The 7,565-nt window shown below is 45.3% G+C and overlaps 1 non-coding gene across 1 annotated transcript; it reads right to left on the bottom strand.

Moving 5' to 3' along the window:
• Positions 1 to 2,357: 2,357 nt before the first annotated feature.
• Positions 2,358 to 2,470, bottom strand: LOC135039829 (U5 spliceosomal RNA). Its single transcript, XR_010233819.1, has one exon. It is a non-coding gene; the product is annotated as a U5 spliceosomal RNA (small nuclear RNA).
• Positions 2,471 to 7,565: the final 5,095 nt, after the last annotated feature.

Below are 7,565 nucleotides of genomic sequence, written 5' to 3'. Positions count from 1 at the left end.
CGGGCCAAGATCGTGTGCAAGTATTCCATGGAGATTCGAGAAGCAAGCTCTCCGAAACCCATGAGATATCACTAGTATGACTGTGACGAACTGTCTTATGATCCGTTTTGGCAACGGAGAGAGCAGCGGAAAATGGTGGAGCCAGATACACGATGCTGAATGACCACACGAATGTGAGAGACTCCACCGCCACTGCCCTTGTGATCTGTTGTTTTGTACACATACTGAGCTGTAATTGTGGCGAGATGCCATCATGTATACCTGAGGGTAACCCCCTTCTGTGGACTCACATATGAAACACCTCTGGATTTAATGTCCAGTTTTCAGGATCTAAATCCTGACGGGTGAGATCATCTGTCTAACAGATGTCCACTCACGGAATGAACCCCGTTGACATTATCACATAATGGTGTTCCGGGCAATTGAGGATTCGAGTTACCTGCCGCATTGCCATGCGGCTTCTTGGTTCTCCCTGGTTGTTGTGTATGCAACTCCCGTTGCGTTGTCTGACTGTTGGTCAGACTGAAAGCGAAGCATGTAGTGCATTGTAAAATGCACGGAGTTTCAGGACATTTATCGACAGCAATCTGTCGTGATCCGTCTCAGAACCTCTGTCGCTGAACTTTTTGAACTACAACTCCTGAACCTCTGAGACTCTCGTCCAGATTATATACACCCTCGCCCCTCTGTGGGAAACGCGAGTGAAGGCCGGCGAACTAAATCGCTTTGAAACACATCATTATTCTTAACAGGCGAATCCAGCAATGTACCGCTAGTGCGCGTGTTGGCGAATACAGCAATGTACCGCTAGTGTGCGTGTTTTGCACTAATTACTAGATGTACATTTGTTCTTGCTGGTGTAGTAGGTAAATGTCTTCGATTTACCGTATTTATAATCTTACCTAGGAATTGACGTCGTTTAGACGGAATTAGATGCGATTGTTTTTGAACTTGATCTGCCACCGCAGTATACATTAGTAGCGCAAGTTAGAGGAACTTTGTTGAGACAGAGTTCTTATGAGCAGATCGTCTAAGATAGAGGAACTCTGTTGAGACAGAGTTCTGAGATGAGCTATCATCACCAACATCACTTTGGTAAATACCCGAGGCGACAAGAAACGGTAGACCTGAAATGGTTAATGGTTGTGGCATTTGCAAACGCTAGAACCTGTGATGAACAAACCGGAATGGGTAAATACGCATTGTGAAGATCAAATGCAATTATGCAATTTTGTGGCTCTAATAAGCAAAATACTAACCGCAGAAATTCCTTTTTCAAACTGCAGTAAGTGACTTGCTGATTGAGATTGCGACGGAGCTGTCTGGTTTTGCTCAAACAGAGGGGAATAAGTAACCCTGACTCTGTTGGTGTACTACTGCCTGGATTATAAAGACAGCTGAAAACCAGCAGAGACTAAATGGCAACCTGCCAAACCGTTCGACAGAGGCAGTCTTGTCCTTTAATCTGTAAATAGCTGAGACATCCATGAGTTGAAGTCTGGAACCCCCGCAAATGTAACATGTAAAGACGCGCTTCCACAATTGGAAAAGAGGTCATCAAACCACTGGCTTGCTGACTGTAGCGTCCTGTCGTTACAAGGCGTGACTGTCTTGTACCACCGCCTGGAAAAAACTGAAGTCTAAAGGGACTAAACGCCGGCACAAGTATTTCCGTTTTGATACTGAATGCGGTAATGGCTGAATATCAAATTTAGGACCAAACAAGCTCTGGCCTTGTCGTGCTGAAACTAGCGACGATGAAAAGTGAGAATCGAAGTAACCGGCGTTAGTAGAAGCTTTACAGATATACTCTGCAGCTTCTTTTAACAGTTATCTCATTGTTTGCATACATAGAGTCTAGTGACCCAAATGTATCTTGGGTCTTTATAATGTTTGACACAGACGCATTTACCAATGGCGGATCGCGTCATTTTGGAAACGATTAAATAGTGGTCAAAGTCTACTCAGTCTTTGTAAAAATGGAGACATTGACTCACTGGGATTTAGCAATGTACGTCAACAACCCCGCACTATCTGAGTGCTGGTCTAATGTACCCTTCTCACTCGTAGTTATCGGTGTGAGATCTGACATAGAATCGTGCATTAAATTATAAGACCAGTTAAATAAACACCCTGGTACCCAAAGGGAAATTGGCCCTTTGGAAAGACTGTCTTTTGTTAGAGCAGGCGGAGTACGGAGTACTTCCGAGACTCCGATGTTACCGCTCTTTTAATTTGAATTGCCCATGCTTATAGGATTTTTAAAATTATTTTTAGTCTGCGCTAGAGCCTTACTCGCTATGCAGACAGACACCACAATAGGCAACGGACAGACACTTGCACGACTTATTGAAGTTATTATGTGTCATATATATATTTTATTGTATATGAAACTCATGGTTGTTCCTCTCTACGGAAATCTTTAGTAAAAGGCGAAAGACTTATTCGCTCTGAAGAGAAACAAGAGTATTCTTATGTGAAAAGCAGTTCACATGGGCATGTGAAACCCGAACCAAATTCCCACTAACACCCCTGCGCCTCTGGTGGCTTAGAGATGTAGGGCAGGAATGTTCCAGAATTACACACTGGAAAACAACAGGAAGCATGGTTAAAATGGCCCCTTTGCCATGCTGACCCTGATAATCACAGAACAAATTACAATTGTTTCCGTGTTAATATATTATACAGTATAATCACAGGCCGGGTACAACACATGCTCTATGAATAAATATATCTAAGCTCATAGCCTATGATAATTACATACATTAATATATTTATACAGCATTAATATAGGCTCAATAGCCTATTATACAGTGATACCACCGACCTTAATATAGGCTCCCTAGCCTATTTACAGTGTTAATAACAGCCATTAATATATAGGCTCCATAGCCTATTCACAGACAGTAATATAGATTCAATAGCCTATTACTGCCAGGACAGGTACAATACCTTATAAATACCTGTGATATATATATATATATACCCTGCTGTTGATATATTTGATCCGCCAGCTTCCACCGTGCCTCTTCCCCTTGTCTGCGGGAAGCCTGCACTGGCATGTCACCGTCTCTGTACTGAGACTGAGGGAGCTGCGGCCGGACGTAGCTGGGCGGCCGGACGTAGCTGGGCGGCCGAACTCTCTGCGGGAGGCCTGCACTAGCACTTGTGGATGGAAGGTGCCGGAGCGGCGGTCATACTAAGACTGAGTATGGCTTCCCCCCTGCTGTGCGGCCGGACGGGGCTGGGCGGCCGAACGGAGCGCTGGGACGGGCGGCTTGATGTCACCGTCTCTGTTATCTGTGTTAGACGTAGCGGCTGGGCTTGGCGGCGTATGAGCGGCGAGGCAGCATATTAACCCCAACATAGCAGGGCGGCAGCCTGCGCTGACCGCCCCGTTCCCCAGCCTACCTTGCTTGCTCCTGATCATGGCTGCGACGGGGCTTCTTATGTGTAAGCTCCGTCCAGCTTCAGTGATGTGACTCATGGCTGTGACGGGGCTTCTTCTGTGTAAGCTCCGTCCAGCTCTGTAGTCTTGGCTGCGACGGGGCTTCTATGTGTAAGCTCCGTCCAGCTCTGTAGTCCTGGCTGCGACGGGGCTTCTATGTGTAAGCTCCGTCCAGCTTTCAGTCAGCTTCCAGTGATCTATGGCTGCGACGGGGCTTCTTCTGTGCAAGCTCCGTCCAGCTCTCTAGTCCTGGCTGCTCTTTTCAGGAGCAGTGGGCTGTCTGTGGCTGTGAGGGTGCTCTTTGTGAGGACCGACACGCCATGCGCTGCCCGTGCAGCGGCACTATCCCGGACCCATGTCTTTCTTGAAACTGGGAAGGGATGTGCTCTTAAAAAAAAAATTAAAAATAAAAATGAAAAATTAATAAAATCTTCCAACAAGTGTGGGAATCCCACAAGCCGATGTTAGTGCTTTGAGCACAGAAAAAACACTGGGTTCGTACACTGAGGTACTCTAGGGATATGGAGGGGTGGAGAGTTCTAAATTTAAATATTCAGTGCCTTTGTTCTGCTACGCCGCCCATATCCCAAGAGTACTCCAGTGACCCCTAGTGGATGAAAAAGAAAGAGAGAAGCGTGATAATATGTTCCTGGCAGACATTGATACTTAGAAAAGACAAAGGTGCAACGTCGAGCATGCTAAAGATCTTGTCTTAACTCTAATATTATCTATTCACAGTTATCTTATCTATCTGTAACCATCCTTATCATGCTCGGCGCTGCAGGGTTGAGCAGGTGACTGGTGCTGTGGCGGACTGGGGTGCCACTACTAATACCTTACGCACAGCACTATGTACCCCCTCCTTGCCCCCCCAGTATGGCCTATCTGCTATCTGTCTGTGCACCTTCCCTATTGATCTATTTTTAAAGCATCGATGTATACCAAAGAAATATTATCAGTAATTAATAATCATTAATTACCTGTCCTGGGTCTTCTTCTGCTGTAGTTCCCCTTTGATCGTTGCTGTGAGAAGTTTGGAGTCAAGGTGGCTTGGCAAAAGGCAGGGATGTAGCTTGCTTGATGTTCCCCTCACGTGTTGTGTCATGGAGAATGCCCACCTGGAAAAAGAGAGAAGCGTGATAATATGTTCCTGGCAGACATTGATACTTAGAAAAGACAAAGGTGCAACGTCGAGCATGCTAAAGATCTTGTCTTAACTCTAATATTATCTATTCACAGTTATCTTATCTATCTGTAACCATCCTTATCATGCTCGGCGCTGCAGGGTTGAGCAGGTGACTGGTGCTGTGGCGGACTGGGGTGCCACTACTAATACCTTACGCACAGCACTATGTACCCCCTCCTTGCCCCCCCAGTATGGCCTATCTGCTATCTGTCTGTGCCCCTTCCCTATTGATCTATTTTTAAAGCATCGATGTATACCAAAGAAATATTATCAGTAATTAATAATCATTAATTACCTGTCCTGGGTCTTCTTCTGCTGTAGTTCCCCTTTGATCGTTGCTGTGAGAAGTTTGGAGTCAAGGTGGCTTGGCAAAAGGCAGGGATGTAGCTTGCTTGATGTTCCCCTCACGTGTTGTGTCATGGAGAATGCCCACCTGGAAAAAGAGAGTAGCGTGATAATATGTTCCTGGCAGACATTGATACTTAGAAAAGACAAAGTTGCAACGTCGAGTATGCTAATGATCTTGTCTTAACTCTAATATTATCTATTTACAGTTATCTATCTTATGTATCTATAACCATCCTTATCATGCTCGGCGCTGCAGGGGTGAGCAGGTGACTGGTGTTGTGGCGGACTGGGGTTCCACTACTAATACCTTACGCACAGCACTATGTACCCCTAACCCCCTCCTTGCCCCCCAGTATGGCCTATCTGCTATATGTCTGTGCCCCTTCCCTATTTTTAAAGAATCGATGTATACCAAAGAAATATTATCAGTAATTAATAATCATTAATTACCTGTCCTGGGTCTTCTGCTGTAGTTCCCCTTCGATCGTTGCCATGAGAAGTTTGAAGTCAAGTTGGCTTGGCAAAAGGCAGGGATGTATCTTGCTTGATGTTCCCCTCACAAGTTGTGTCATGGAGAATGCCCACCTGGAAAAAGAGAGAAGCGTGATAATATGTTCCTGGCAGACATTGATACTTAGAAAAGACAAAGGTGCAACGTCGAGCAGGCTAATGATCTTGTCTTAACTCTAATATTATCTATTTACAGTTATTCTATCTATAACCATCTTTATCATGCTCGGCGCTGCAGGGGTCAGCAGGTGATTGGTGCTGTGGCGGACTGGGGTGCCACTACTAATACCTTACGCACCGCACTACGTACCCCCTCCTTGCACCCCGGTATGGCCTATCTGCCATCTGTCTGTGCCCCTTCCCTATTGGACTATTTTTAAAGCATCAATGTATACCAAAGAAATATTATCAGTAAGTAATAATCATTAATTACCTGTCCTGGGTCTTCTTCTGCTGTAGTTCCCCTTTGATCGTTGCCGTGAAAAGTTTGGAGTCAAGGTGGCTTGGCAAAAGGCAGGGATGTATCTTGCTTGATCTTCCCGACACGTGTTGTGTCATGGAGAATGCCCACCTGGAAAAAGAGAGAAGCGTGATAATATGTTCCTGGCAAACATTGATACTTAGAAAAGACAAAGGTGCAACGTCGAGCATGCTAAAGATCTTGTCTTAACTCTAATATTATCTATTCACAGTTATCTTATCTATCTGTAACCATCCTTATCATGCTCGGCGCTGCAGGGGTGAGCAGGTGACTGGTGCTGTGGCGGACTGGGGTGCCACTACTAACACCTTAAGCACAGCACTATGTACCCCCTCCTTGCCCCCCAGTATGGCCTATCTGCTATCTGTCTGTGCCCCTTCTCTATTGCTCTATTTTTAAAGCATCGATGTATACCAAAGAAATATTATCAGTAATTAATAATCATTAATTACCTGTCCTGGGTCTTCTTCTGCTGTAGTTCCCCTTTGATCGTTGCTGTGAGAAGTTTGGAGTCAAGGTGGCTTGGCAAAAGGCAGGGATGTAGCTTGCTTGATGTTCCCCTCACGTGTTGTGTCATGGAGAATGCCCACCTGGAAAAAGAGAGTAGCGTGATAATATGTTCCTGGCAGACATTGATACTTAGAAAAGACAAAGGTGCAACGTCGAGCATGCTAATGATGTTGTCTTAACTCTAATATTATCTATTCACAGTTATCTTATCTATCTGTAACCATCCTTATCATGCTCGGCGCTGCAGGGGTGAGCAGGTGACTGGTGCTGTGGCGGACAGGGGTGCCACTACTAATACCTTAAGCACAGCACTATGTACCCCCTCCTTGCCCCCCAGTATGGCCTATCTGCTATCTGTCTGTGCCCCTTCTCTATTGCTCTATTTTTAAAGCATCAATGTATACCAAAGAAATATTATCAGTAAGTAATAATCATTAATTACCTGTCCTGGGTCTTCTTCTGCTGTAGTTCCCCTTTGATCGTTGCCGTGAAAAGTTTGGAGTCAAGGTGGCTTGGCAAAAGGCAGGGATGTATCTTGCTTGATCTTCCCGTCACGTGTTGTGTCATGGAGAATGCCCACCTGGAAAAAGAGAGAAGCGTGATAATATGTTCCTGGCAGACATTGATACTTAGAAAAGATAAAGGTGCAACGTCGAGCATGCTAAAGATCTTGTCTTAACTCTAATATTATCTATTCACAGTTATCTTATCTATCTGTAACCATCCTTATCATGCTCGGCGCTGCAGGGTTGAGCAGATGACTGGTGCTGTCGCGGACTGGGGTGCCACTACTAATACCTTACGCACAGCACTATGTACCCCCTCCTTGCCCCCCCAGTATGGCCTATCTGCTATCTGTCTGTGCCCCTTCCCTATTGATCTATTTTTAAAGCATCGATGTATACCAAAGAAATATTATCAGTAATTAATAATCATTAATTACCTGTCCTGGGTCTTCTTCTGCTGTAGTTCCCCTTTGATCGCTGCTGTGAGAAGTTTGGAGTCAAGGTGGCTTGGCAAAAGGCAGGGATGTAGCTTGCTTGATGTTCCCCTCACGTGTTGTGTCATGGAGAATGCCCACC

Source organism: Pseudophryne corroboree, unplaced genomic scaffold (genome assembly GCF_028390025.1).
Source record: "Pseudophryne corroboree isolate aPseCor3 unplaced genomic scaffold, aPseCor3.hap2 scaffold_712, whole genome shotgun sequence".
NCBI lineage: Eukaryota > Metazoa > Chordata > Amphibia > Anura > Myobatrachidae > Pseudophryne > Pseudophryne corroboree.
The sequence above is the reverse complement of the archived record's forward strand: the minus strand, read 5'-3'. Positions and strand labels throughout refer to the sequence as shown.